The 13752-nt window shown below is 54.2% G+C and overlaps 1 pseudogene; it reads right to left on the bottom strand.

Annotated features, from left to right (window-relative positions):
• Positions 1 to 3472: 3472 nt before the first annotated feature.
• The window catches only part of LOC140685172 (uncharacterized), a 655070-nt pseudogene continuing 644790 nt past the window's right edge, over positions 3473 to 13752 (bottom strand).

Raw genomic sequence — 13752 nt, 5'->3', positions numbered from 1 at the left:
AAGGCAATTGTTGCTTCACCAGGACTTAATTAAAATCTTAGGAAAAATCAAGGAGAACGGGCAGAAAACACCAGTAACTATTCATCATGATGTACAAGAAATACATCGGGTTATAGAAAGGGTGAAAAGTGATGCAGAACATAGGTGGTGGGATACACTTTTTGGGTGGTCACCTACTGCTACAGGTATCCTGAACAAATTGTGTCATCCCATTTTTGCCCTTTGGATTTTTGTTTTGATTGCCTTTGCTTTATCAGCAATCTTGCTTATTATGAATTGGAGAATGATAAAACGATTAACAAAATTGACAGCTATAATTAATGCACACCACTTGGCCGATGTGCTTTATACTATAGACATCCCCAGGACTATAGACACAAAGCAATTATAAGACTAGAAGATTGTTTGTTTTAGTCACTTAGAAAACCTGATTTGAATTCTTAAAGATTGTTTTATTAGTTTATTATTAAAGAATTGTTTTAATATCATTTAATCAACTCATTGTTTATTGATTAGAAAATTGTTCCAATTAATATTGATTCAATTTATACTAATTATTGTTATTGTTTTACTATTTTCCCTGTTCTCTTTTCCCCTCCTTTTTCTTTTTTTTTTCCCCTTCTCTGGTATATGCTGCCAACACTAGACAAGTCCAGAAGACTTCACAACGACACTACAGAACCCTGCTGAAGATCTCTTGAGGGCAATCGTCAGTCACGGGGTGGTGTAAGAGGCCGTCTGAAGACCCTCACTCATTTGCCTGCCGATTGCCATGAGAAGGAACTCCCTTCCCCCACTGCAGTTCCGGCTTGGAGAAGGCAACAGTGCAGGTGCAGCCGCTGCACCGTTACGTTCTGTTCCCAACGAGGCCCGGCAAGAACTTGGCAAGAAGTTGGCAAGGACTTGGCGAAGACCCAGCGTGGACCCAGCACAGAGCGGCCCTCTGCAATTCCTGCTTCACTCTCCACCTTTAAGCCAAATGAACTGTTGGGGTGACTCTGGTGGTCTCTCACTGAAGACTCCTCATCTGCCTCGTTACCACCGTGACAGACGGAGATCAAGAACCCTCTCCCCAAGGACTGAGACTGAGACCCCTACCACAGAGAGTGGTGGTGGGGGGAAATGACATGACCTGTTCTTCTCCAGTAACTTCAATGGACTTATTCATCATTGTGTTTGTTCAGGATGATTTTCTGTAGATACACCTGTTCCCCCCATAGCAATTTCAATAGACTCTCATTGTTTTGCATGTTCCCCCCTTTTCCCTCTGTGGACTATAACTGGACCCCTGGGTTAGGTAGGATTTTGGAGACTCTCCCCAACACAAGACGGATCCCCATCGTCCGGACCAGTGAGGACCTCGCCTGTGTTGGTAGCTATTCCCATCCCCCATTCTCTCTCTCTCTCTCTCTCTCTCTCCTTTTTATTTCTTTTCTGACCCCACTATCGCATTTATTGGTTTTTTGGCCCTTAATAAAGGTGCATCTGTTGTGATTAAACTGATAGTCCCCTGCTGTTTGTCTTTTGCACTTTGGGATCGGCTAACGAACCATCACGACACCCCACTATAAGCGGATCGTGACAGAAGGACAGCACGAAGACCCTTGGATATTTGGGATTTTGGAGGCCAAATCCCATTTTTGGCTGTGGACACCTTGTGGAGAAGGGCGGATTTTTCCTCATGAAAGAAAAGCACCAAATCTAAGAGTTTGGGAAAAAGATCAGAGGTGGCCATTGTAGGAGAGGACAGCCAGAGCTGTCCCTCATGGCAGCTTCTGGCTCGGAAGAGCCCTTGGATATTCGGAATTTTGGAGGTAGATTCTCAGTGTTGTCCATGGGCACCTGGACATGAAAGGGGTTAAGCTCCACATGCAGTTCTGCAGCCAATCACAAACCCCCCAAATTTTCACAGTCAATCACAAAAACCCCAGATTTTCACAGCCAATGACAGAAACCTCAAATTTTTGCACCCACCCCATCAAATCCTCACATAAATCCCAAACATTTGCAGCCACCCCATCAACCTGCCCAGAGGGAGGAGCCAAGAATTTCTACCTGGATATAATCTCGGGTTTCTGGAAGAACACCAGAACAGCCTTTTCACTGGATTCCCAGAGGAACAGCTGGGGTTTTCCACTGCCTCTTCAGAGGAAGACTACACCCTTCTACAGGATCACTGCTCCAACAGAACCCCAGCTGACACTGCAGGAGGACTGCAGCCACCATTCCAATTAGACTGCTACCAATGCCCTGACCAAAAGGGTGTCAGGTCATATTCTGACTCTGCCGGTGTTGTTTTGCATTACTGCATTGTTTATTTTCTCTTTTTATTTTTTCCCCTAATAAACAGCTGTTATTCCTGCTTCCATACCTTTGCCTGAAAACCCCGCATCATTTCAAATTTACAACAATTCGGAGGGAGGGGGTTTACAGTTTCCAGTTCAGCGGAGGCTCCTGCCTTCCTTAGCAGACACCCGTCTTCCCAAACCCAGACAGTTGCCATGGCAACCTCTGGCATCCCATTCCCAGGGTCATGGGATCCCAGAAACACAGAACTGGCTGAGCTGGGAGGGACCCATCAGGATCCTCGAGTCCAACTGCTGGCCCTGCACAGGACACCCCAACACTGCCAGCCTGGGCCTGGCAGCGCTGTCCAAACGCTGCTGGAGCTCAGAGAGCCCTGGAGCTGTGACCCTTCCCTGGGGAGCCTGGGCAGTGCCCCAGCAGCCTCTGGGCAAAAACCTTTCCCCGAGATCCAACCTCAGCCTGCCCCGACTCAGCTGCAGCCGCTCCCTGCACTCCTGTCCCTGGGCACCAGAGTGAAGAGGTTCCCTCAGCCCCAGCCAGGGACCCGCTCCCAAGGCTGCTGCCATGGCCACCAGGGCTGGCACCAGCTGCGATGCTCGGTTTCCATGGGCCGGGCTTCAGGAATGGGATTCCCCAATTTCCTGCTCCCGCTAAAACCGCGCTGCCGCTCGCTGCCCTCCTGCCTCCCATGGAAAGCACAAAAGGCAAAGATCCTGGGCTGGGATAAGAACAATTTACTGGGAACAGCAACGAGATAAAGAACAAACAGGAACAGAAACAATACTGACAACAGAAGGGATAAGAAAAACTATTTACAGGGAAAATTTCAACATCAGTGACTGTCCCTTCCCGGACATGTATTTCCTCCTGCCGTGAAAGGACACCTTTCTACTCAGGGAGAGAGAGAGAGGGTCCCTTTCCTGTCCCTGGCAATGACCTGAGATAGTTGTGAATGTAATGACAGGGCCATGGCCAGACCCTCATGTTCTTCAATCCCACATCAGGTCATTGGCAGGGGCAGAAGAAGGTACAGGTGTCTTCCCAGCATGGATCACAGGGAACAGGGATCACCAGGGCTCTTCCCAATGTGGGTTCTTCAATGGGGGATGAAGCTGGAGCGGTGCACAAAGCTCCTCCGGCAGTTGGGGCACTCGCAGGGCTTCCCTCACTGGTGGCTCTGTTGGTGTTTGGTCAAGGCAGAGCTCCGGGTAAAGCTCTTCCCACACTGGGGACACTCGTAGGGCCTCTCCCCAGTGTGGATGCGCCGGTGCCTGATGAAGTTGGAGTTTTCCTTGAAGCCCTTCGCGCAGTCAGGGCAGTGGAAGGGCCTCTCCTCAATGTGGATCCGCTCATGCAGGCGGAGACTGGAGCTGGTGTGAAACCTCTTCCCACACTGGGCACACTCGTAGGGCCTCTCCCCAGTGTGGATGCGCTGGTGGATGACAAGTTTGGAGCTTCAGCTGAAGCCCTTCCCACACTCCCCACACTCGTAGGCCCATTCCCCGGTGTGGATCATCTGGTGGCAGATCAGGGTGTTGCTCCGCCTGAAGCTCTTCCCACACTCCAAGCACTTGTAGGGCTTCTCCCCATGGTGAACCTGCTCATGGACTTCCAGCTCTGAGCTCTGGCTGGAGCTCTGTCCACCTTCCTGGCACAGGGTGGGTCTTTTCTCCTCGGAGCACCCTGGGCTGGGTTTGCAGCCCCTCCTCCTGTGGGATCTCCAGGGCTTTTCCTCCCTGTTGGATTCCTGTGCCCTGGAGTTGCTCAAAATGGTCTCTTCCATGAGGTTCTGCCGTGGGGATTTGTCCTCCCTGCTCTCCATCCTCAGCTCCTTGTCTGCGAAGGACGGACAAGGAGAGGATGGGATTTGCCTTTGTGCCAGAGGGAAGGGGAAGGAGGACGGTGTCATCAGGGGGTTGTCCTGCAGCCGGGGGCCGTGCTGGGCTGGGAGATGGAGCAGGAGAGAGGGGGAAAGGGGCACTGACTACCTCCTCACCTGCCTGGGTGACCCGGGGAATCTTCCTCTTTCTTGTAGCCTCCCTCTCCATCCAGCCAAGCTTTGGGAATAAGAAGTCCTGGATTGGGGAAAACAATGTATGGGCACATTGGGTCAGGGGAGTCCTACTGCCCAAGTCCATCTCTAAAAGTCACCGGTCATCTGGTAACCATTAAAGCCTCGAAAACAGCAAGATTTAGACCCCCAAAATATATTAAAAACCAAGATTCAGCAAAACCCAAACCCTGAGTTTCCCCTTTCTGGCCTCTCCACTTTGGGCTCCTGGAGACCCCCACCCTGTCTGGGTTGCTGCGGGTCAAGTTTGCATTGGTGCTCCCCCTCTCTGGGCTGCTGGGGCTCCTGGCAATGCCACAGGTTCCCCTTCTCTGGGCGCACCACTTTGGCATCACAGGCGTCCCAGGGGTCAGCACTGTCCGGGGTCCCTGTTTCAGGGTCCCGGGGTATCCATGGGTGCCCCCTGTCCATGCTCCCAACACCTCCAGGCTTCTGGAACAGCCCAGCTCTCCTATTGCCCGTCTGTGCTCCCCCCATTGCCGGTTTCCCTGCCAGCCCTGCCGGTACCGAGCGATCCCCACGCGGCTCCGGGCTGACAGCGCAGCCCCGGGCCGCCAACAAAACATCGCAACCACAAATCCACAAACCAACCCTGCCCCGCTGTGCTCCTGCGCCTTCCCAGGGACCCCAACCCCGCGGCAATGGCCCCGCACCGGGACAAAAAGCTGCTCCAGCCCAGCCCTCGGCACCCCCGCCTGCGGCTCGTCCCTGGCACACAGATCCCGGCAGCTGTCCCATTGCCGCAGCTGCGGCTCTGGAGCAGGGAGGCTCTGCGGGACCCCCGGGCTGTGCCCCCTCCCAGCCCTGCCCGCCCCGCACCTGCAGCCGGGGCTCTCTCGCTGCTCCCGCTCCTGCACAGCCCCGCTCTCCTTTCCTTGTCCCCCTAGGCTCTCCTCTGGGGCTCAGGGAACACCCGGCAATGGAAAGGAATCCATTTTGGTGCTCCCTAGCCAGGCCACAACTGAAACTTTGTTCCTTTTGCCTCGCTGCACAGGCCCCCAGGGCGTTTTCTGCACCCAGTCCCAGCCCCCAGCGCTTCTGAAGCCGCTCCCTGCAAATGTCCTGGAGCTGCCAGGGCCCTGTCCTTGCTGTCACCTGCTGGGGCTGGCCAGGAACAGAGCTCCTGGGCTTGCATGTCCAGCTGCTGGGCAGCCAGAACTGAGGGATCTGCAGCGGACTGAATGCCAAAACTGGAAGATGAGCCTCTCTCCTGGGGAAATCTTCCCCTCCTGGGCCAGCCCGAGGCAATGCTGCCATTCCCTCCTGCTGCTGCTGCTGCTGCTGCTGCTGGGGCACTCGGGGCTCTGGCTGAGCAGCAAAGGTGACCCTGAGCCAGGAGCTTTCCTTGGCTGCAGCAAAGCCTCGGCACGCAAAGCCCTTCCCGGCGCTGTGCCCTGTGCCAGGAGGGATTTTGCCAGCAGAGCTGCTGACCCCAAATTTCTTCTCCCAGGCAGCTTTAGGACACGCGACATGGAGCAGCCAGAGCCCACTCTCAGCTGTGCGCTGTCCTCCAGAAGAATCCTGTGTGTGAAGCAGCCTGGGAACAGGGTTCAGTGTCAGAGAAGGGGAACTCAGAGCCCTTTTCTTCCCTCTGGCCTGAGGCTCTGCATTGCCAATGGCCCTGCAGCTGCCAAAGGGGCCTTTTTGGCTCAGCTGAGAACAGTTCTGCTGAGAGCCTGTCCTAAACCTGCTTTTCCTGCAAATGTGCCCAATTAATCCTCATCTCTTGCAGCCCCAGGTCTTGCGTGAGTGCCGATGTTACAAGTGAAGGATGGAACAACTCTGCTGGTTGGGAGTTCTCTTTGTCTTGTTTTGATATTTTGTTTGTTTGGTTTTTTGTTCCGTATTTTGTTTTGATTTGTTTGGGGCCTTTTTGGTGTTTTTTTTTTTTTTGGTTTTTTTTGTTTGTTGGGAGTTTTATTGGGAGGTGTTTTTTTTTAATTTTAGTATGGTTTTGTTTGCGGGGTTTTTTTGGGTTTTTTTATCAATTCCCCCTGTCACCTCTGGGCAGAGCTCTGTAACTGTGTCTGACACTGCTGGGGTGTCACAGACAGGGAACGCTGGGGCTGTCACTGATGGGGTGTCACAGACAGGGGAACACTGGGGCTGTCACCGCTGGGGTGTCACAGACAGGGGAACGCTGGGGCTCTCACCGCTCCTGCCCTGTCCCCAAACAGCTCTGCCAGCGCCTCGAGGGGACACAAAGGCTGAGCCAAAGGGTGAGAATTGCAGAAGGGGCTGAGCTGGAAGGGACCCATTGGGATCATCAAGTCACAGAATCACAGAATTGCTGGGTTAAAGAGACCTTCAAGATCATCGAGTCTAACCCATGCCCTAACACCACCTCAATTAAACCACAGCACCGAGTGCCACATCCAATCTTTTTTTGAACACATCCAGGGAAGGTGACTCTACCACCTCCCCGGGCAAGCCAATCCAGTACTTTATCAGCCTTTCTGTAATAAACTTTTTCCTACTATTCAAACTGTATTTCCCTTGGTGCAGCTGAAGACTGTGTCCTCTGGTTCTGTCAGTTGTTGCCTGGAGAAAGAGACCGACCCCCAGCTGACCACAGCCACCTTTCAGGAAATTGCAGAGGGTGATACGGTCACCTCTGAGTCTCCTTTTCTCCAGGCTAAACAACCCCAGCTCCCTCAGTCATTCCTCACAGGACTCGTGTTCCCAGCCCCTCTCCAGCCTTGTTGCCCTTCTCTGGACACCCTCAAGCATCTCCATGTCCTTCCCACACGGAGGGGCCAGAACTGGACACAGCACTCGAGGTGCGGCCTCACCAGTGCCAAGTACAAGGGGAGAATGACCTCCCTGCTCCTGCTGGCCACCCTGTTCCTGACACAGGCCAGGAGCCATTGGCCTCCTTGGCCACCAGGGCACATTGCTGGCTCATGTTCAGCCGCTGTTGGCCAGGAGCCCCAGGTCCCTCTCTGCCTGGGCACAGACCAGCACAGTGTCCCCAGCCTATAGCATTACAGGGGCTTATTGTGGCCAAAATGCAGGACTTGGCACTTGGACTTGTTAAACTTCAACTTACTGGACTCTGCCCATCCCTCCGACCGCTCCAGGTCTCCCTGCAGAGCCCTCCTACCTTCCAACAGATGGACACACGCTCCCAGCTTAGTGTCAGCTGCAGATTTCCTAATGAAGGACTCAATCCCCTCCTCCATGTGGTCAATAAAAACATGGAACAGAGCTGGCCCAGCACAGAGCCCTGAGGGACCCCACTGGTGCCTGTCCCCAGCTGGATGCAGCACCACTCACCACCACTCTCTGGGCCCGTCCGTCCAGCCAGATCTGGAGCCAGCAAAGACTGCTCCTGTCCCAGCCATGGGCTGCAGCTTTTCCAGGAGTGTGCTGTGGGAGGCAGTGCCAAACTCCTGGTGCTGGCTGCAGGAGATGCCCAGCACAGGCTGCCTCTGTCCGCTCAGTGCCAGCCTGTCTCCCCAGGCCAGCACAGCAGCCCTGGGCAGGGCACAGAGGGGCCTGGCCAGAGCTGGTGCCTGCAGCAGCAGCTGCCTCTGCATTCCTCCCAGCAGGCACAGAAACGGCTGCTGCTGTGTGCTTTTATAGGATTTCACTGTGTTTTAGTACATGAGTTAGGAGTTTAATGCTAGCAAGTTTCTGTTGGTATTGTTCCTTGTGCCCCCCATTCCTTCCCCTCACAATGGTTTCTCCCAGGTTGTTCACTCCTGAGCTTTCCCGCCACTCAGCTGTCCCTCAGAGTGCCAATCTCCCTGTTCCTCCCCTCTTACCCTTAAATAGATGTGTCAATCCAGGTTGTGCTGCCCACCTCCCTGTCTGTCATCGCAGCCACCCCCATTTGGTTCTGGAAGGTTCCCTGTCAGTCACCCATGTTCTTATAGTTGGTTTGTCCCCGAGGCTTCTCCCCTCCCCTGTCTTTTCCCCACTGGTTGTAAATCCAAGATGTAATTCTCCTGTAATCTGTCTCCACTGGTATCCCATGTTGCCGCCCATGGTCCTGCCCTTGGCATTGCCCATCCCCACATGCCAGTGCCCATCCCGGGAAGAGCCCTGAGCAGTGAGGGAGGGACAGGATCTGCCTTGCCAGGGGCTGGGGCTCAGGCCTGGGCCCTTTGCATTCCTGAAACACATCCCCACCATTTCCCTCATCCCAGCGCTGGCACTCAGAGCAGCTGAGGAATGGAGTCACACCCAGGGGTGTCCCCAGGGCTCAGCACTGGGGCCAGGCCAGTGAAATCTCTTTATTGCTGGTCTGGACGAGGCCATCGAGGGCACCCTCAGGCAGTTCCAGGTGAGCCCAGGCTGGGTGGGAGTGTGGCTGTGCTGGAGGGCAGGAAGCTCTGCAGAGGGATCTGGACAGGCTGGAGCCATGGGCCCAGGACAATGGGATGAGGTTCACCAAGGCCAAGGGCCGGGTCCTGCCCTGGGCTCACAGCCACCCCAAATCCCTGGCTGTGCCCTGCCCCTGATCCCCACAACCTGTCCTGTTTCCTTCATCCCTGCATTGCCAGGGACTTTCTGGGACAAGGGAGCTCTGCTCTGGGGATGGAGGGAGCTCCAAGTGCCACCACTGGAGTGGGAACCACAACTCATCAGGTTTGTGTCCTTTGGGGGTCAGGAACTGGTGAGACTCAGAGGCACAGAAAGTTTCTCTTCGTGGCCAACAGACCATAGTTTAACAGGACACAATTTCATAACAATCACACTATTCCCTGAGCTATATGCAACATCCCAGCAGCATCTGATGAGTCCAGCATCCACAAGTGATTTCCATGCTAGAATGAATTTCAGACAAAGGTGGTTCTGTGATAGATATAGGCACAATTAAGTTCTTGTATCAGGATGCTCATCCTGGAGTGGGGCAAAAGAGCTCAAACAATTCCTGATTTGCAAAGCTCTCAGTGGTGGATGGAGAAGGGAGGTCAGGCTCCTTTTGGTGTTGAGGAAGTGCTGAAACCAGCCTGACTCATTTCATCTCCTCCTGGCCTGGCTGATCTCCCCTCTTTCCCCTTCCACCCATTGGCTTTTCTCTCCCACCAGGTGCCCCGGTGAAGAGCCTGGCTCTGTGTTCTCCATCCCCTCCTCGCTGGCACTGCCAGGCTGCGATGAGGAGCCCCTCAGCCTTCCCTGCTCCGGGCTGGACAAGCCCAGCTCCCTCAGCCTCTGCTCACAGCCCAAGGGCTCCAGCCCCACCTTGGAGGCCCTTCCCTAACCCTGCTCCAGCTCCCAGACATCTTTCCTGCCCTGGGGAACCCAACCCAGGCCACAGGGACCTGGATAATCCATGTCCTTGATGTCCTGGTCACACAGCCCTGGCCCCTTGTCCCCATGTCAGGCTCTGGAGTGGATCCTGTGGAAAATCCTTTGGTGGAGGCTGTGGCTCCAGGTGGACCAGGGTGATGCCGGGGGACAGGGACCCTGCTGGGCATGAACAGCATTGGACTTGTTGGGAGAAACTGTGAGAGGGAGCTGGGGCGGAGTGACCAACCCAGTGACCTCACAGAGCCCTCCTGGGATGTCACACAGCCCCTCTGTGATGTCACAGCCCATTCTGTAATGTCACACAGCTGGTCTCTGATGTCACAGACAATTCTGTGATGTCACAGCCCCTCTGAGATGTCACAGCCCATTCTGTAGTGTCACACAGCTGGTCTCTGATGTCACAGACAAATCTGTGATGTCACAGCCTGCTCTGAGATGTCACAGCCCATTCTGTAATGTCACACAGCTGGTCTCTGATGTCACAGACAATTCTGTGATGTCACAGCCTGCTCTGAGATGTCACAGCCCATTCTCTAGTGTCACACAGCTGGTCTCTGATGTCACAGACAATTCTGTGATGTCACAGCCTGCTCTGAGATGTCACAGCCATTCTGTAGTGTCACACAGCTGGTCTCTGATGCCATAGTCTGCCCATTGATGTCACAGCCAGCTCTGATGTTACAGGGACAGTCTAGGATGCCATCACTGCTTGATGACCTCACAAAACCCACACTGTGATGTCACAGCCCCCTCTGTGACCTCATGTTACCAGATGATAAATTGTCTCCACCAGCTGATCTGACACCTGGAGCTTGTTCTCCAAAACCCCAGGCCTATGGAAACCACACAGTGCCCACTGGAATATTGGGGTCCACGACCACCAGGGACCACCAGAGAGACCCCCAGGACAGAAGAAGGCATGCAAAAGGGGAGGAGAAATATGTTAATGGTTTTGGGGAAATGACTATCAGATGTGTGTTTAGTCCAGCACAATCAGTGAATATATGTGCCAAATACAGAATATGAACAGAAACTTTCCTGCACTCAGCATGCTCAGCTTTGGGAGGAGCGATCCCCTGTGCATCCGGCTGAATAAAGAATGCAGCTTCTTAATGCTGCACTGGTGTTAAGGAGTTTTCTGTTTCACCGAATTTTTGGTAACACTCCACTCCCAAGGAAAGCTCTGTCTCCTGCTGCTCACAAACAGAGAAGGGCTGGTGGCAGATGTGGGGGTCGGAGGCTGCCTGGGGCACGGTGACCATGAAATAATCAAGTTTTCAATGATCTGTGACAGAAGGAGGGGCAGCAACAAAACTTCCACACTGGAAACAGGAAGGGCAGACTTTGGCCTGTTTAGGATGCTGATTTAGGGAGTCTCGAATCATGTCCTGATTTTTTTTAAGGGAAACAGCCCTTGAAAACCAAGAGGTCCAGGGAGGATGGACACATTTCTAGAAAGTAATCTTAAGGGGGAAGGAGCAGCCTGTCCCAGTGGGGCAAAGGATGAGCTGGTGAGGAAAATGACTGGCCTGGCTGCCCATGGAGCTTTTGTGGGAACTCGGGGAAAAAAGGACTGGCGATGCAGGAAGTGTTTAAGGATGTTGTTAGGTTATGCAGAAAGAAAAGAAGAGAGATGAAAGCTTAATTAGAACTTAACCAGGCAGCTTCTGTAAAATGACTAAATAATGTTTTTATTAAAAAATTTACAGCAAAAGGAGGGAGGCTAACCTCTAGTCTTTATTGGAAACAGTGCAGAACATAGTAACTAAAGATAAGGAAAAGGCTGAGCTACTTAACATCTTGTTTGTCTCGATTTTCAACATATGGACAGGTTGTCCTCGGGACTAGAGTTCTCCTGAGCTGGTAGGTGGGCATAGGGAGCAGAACAGCCCCCTGTAATCCAGGAGGAAGCAGCTGCTGACCTGCTGAGCCACTCAGATGCTCACAGGTGTATGGGAGGGGATGGGATCCATCCTAGGGGGATGAGGGAGCTGGTGGATGAGCTCCCCAAGCTGCTCCCCACCATTTACCATCAGTCCTGGCTCACCAGGGAGGTCCCAGAGCACTGGAGGTGCCAGTGTGAGCCCATCCCCAAGAAGGGCTGGAAGGAGGATCTGGGGAACTCCAGGCCTGTCAGCCTGACCTCGGTGCCCGGCAAGGTTATGGAACAGATCATCTTGAGTGCCACCACAGGGCACCCACAGGATGGCCGAGGGGTCAGAGCCAGCCAGCGTGGATTTAGTGGGGCAGGTCCTGCCTGAGCACCCTGATCTTCTTTTTATAACCAGGTGACCCACCTGTGAATGTGGGAAAGGCTGTGGATGTGTCCATCTGGACTTCAGCAAAGCCTTTGACACTGTCTGTGACAGCATTCCCTGGAAAAGCTGCAGCCCACGGCTTGGGCAGGTTCCCTCCTGGCTGGGAGATGGAAGAGCTGGCTGGAGGCTGGGCCCAGAGAGGGGTGGGGATGGTGCTGCACCCAGCTGGTGTCCAGTCCCTGGTGCTGTCCCCAGGGATCTGTGTTGGGCCCAGTCCTGTTTAACATCTTCACCGATGATCTGGGTGAGGGGATCGAGCCCACCATCCCCAAATTTGCAGGTGACACCAAGCTGGGTGTGAGTGTGGATCTGCTGGAGGGCAGCACAAGGAGACACAGCCTTCAGCTGCACCAGGGGAGGTTTAGGCTGGACAAGAGGAAGAAGTTCTTCACAGAAAGGGTGAGTGGGCATTGGAATGGGCAGGCCAGGGGGGAGGTGGCAGAGTCACTGTCCCTCTCCAGTGGCACTCAGTGGCATGTCTGGGTGACAAGGCGGTATTAGGGCATTGGTTGGACTTGATGATCCCAAAGGTCTTTTCCAGCCTATTTGAGTCTGTTATTCTGTGATGATTGGGACACCCTGGGACCATTGCGACCCTGCAGGGCCTCGTGGAACTAAGAGGACCATGGTGACACTGTGCAGCCCCATAGAACCAGGGCTCCATTGGGTGCTCTGGGGCCAAATGGAACCAGGGAGTCCCCGTGACACTGGGTCCTGGTGGAACCACAGAGGCCATTGTGACACTGCGGGGCCTCGTGTGACCGAGGGGTTTCACCATTGTGACACTGCAAAACCAAGGAGAGCATTGGGAGAGTCCAGGGCCCAGTGGAACCAAGGGGCCGTTCTGACACTGCCAGGCCTCATGGAACCCTGGGGACATTGTGACACTGCAGGACCTTGTGTAACCAAGGGGCCACTGTGACACTCTGGGGCCTCAAGGAATCTGGAAGGCCACTGTGACACTGTGTGGGCTCATGGAAACAAGGAGTCCATTGTGACACTGAGGGCATTTGTGGAACCACGGAGAGCATTGTGGCAGTGTGGGACCTCATGTGACCATGGGGCCTTTGTGACACCCTGGGGCCCCATGGAACCAAGGGGCCTCTGTGAAACTGCGGCACCAACGAGAACATTGTGACACTGTGAAGCCCCATGGAACCAAGGAGTCCATTGCCACATTTTGGGGTCCTATGGAACCAAGGAGTCCATTGTCACATTTTGGCCCATGGAACCAAGGAGCCCAGTGTGACAGTGCAGGGCCTGGTGTAACCAAAGGGACATTGTGACACTGAGGGGCCCCTTGGAACAAAGGACATCTTTGCAGATGACACCAAGGTGGATGTGAGTGTTGATCTGCTGGAGGGAAGGAGGGCTCTGCAGAGGGCCCTGGACAGGCTGGATCCAGGGCCCAAATCCAACAAGGTGAGGTTTAACAAGTCCAAGTGCCGGGTCCTGCACTTTGGCCACAACAACCCCTGGAGCGCTACAGGCTGGGGACAGAGGGGCTGGACAGCAGCCAGGCAGAAAGGGACCTGCAGGGACTGATGGACAGCAGGCTGGACAGCAGCCAGGCAGAAAGGGACCTGCAGGGACTGATGGACAGCAGGCTGGACATGAGACAGCCGTGTGCCCAAGTAGCCAAGAAGGCCAATGGCTCCTGGCCTGGATCAGGAATGGTGTGGCCAGCAGGAGCAGAGCTGCTGTGCCAGCCCTGATCTGCCCCAGCTCTGCACACAGACATTGCTGCTGCAGCTCCAGAGAAGGCAACAAAAGGGCATCTCTGCAGAAAACTCTGCT

The sequence above is a fragment of the Taeniopygia guttata genome, chromosome 16 (genome assembly GCF_048771995.1).
Source record: "Taeniopygia guttata chromosome 16, bTaeGut7.mat, whole genome shotgun sequence".
Lineage (NCBI taxonomy): Eukaryota > Metazoa > Chordata > Aves > Passeriformes > Estrildidae > Taeniopygia > Taeniopygia guttata.
The sequence above is the reverse complement of the archived record's forward strand: the minus strand, read 5'-3'. Positions and strand labels throughout refer to the sequence as shown.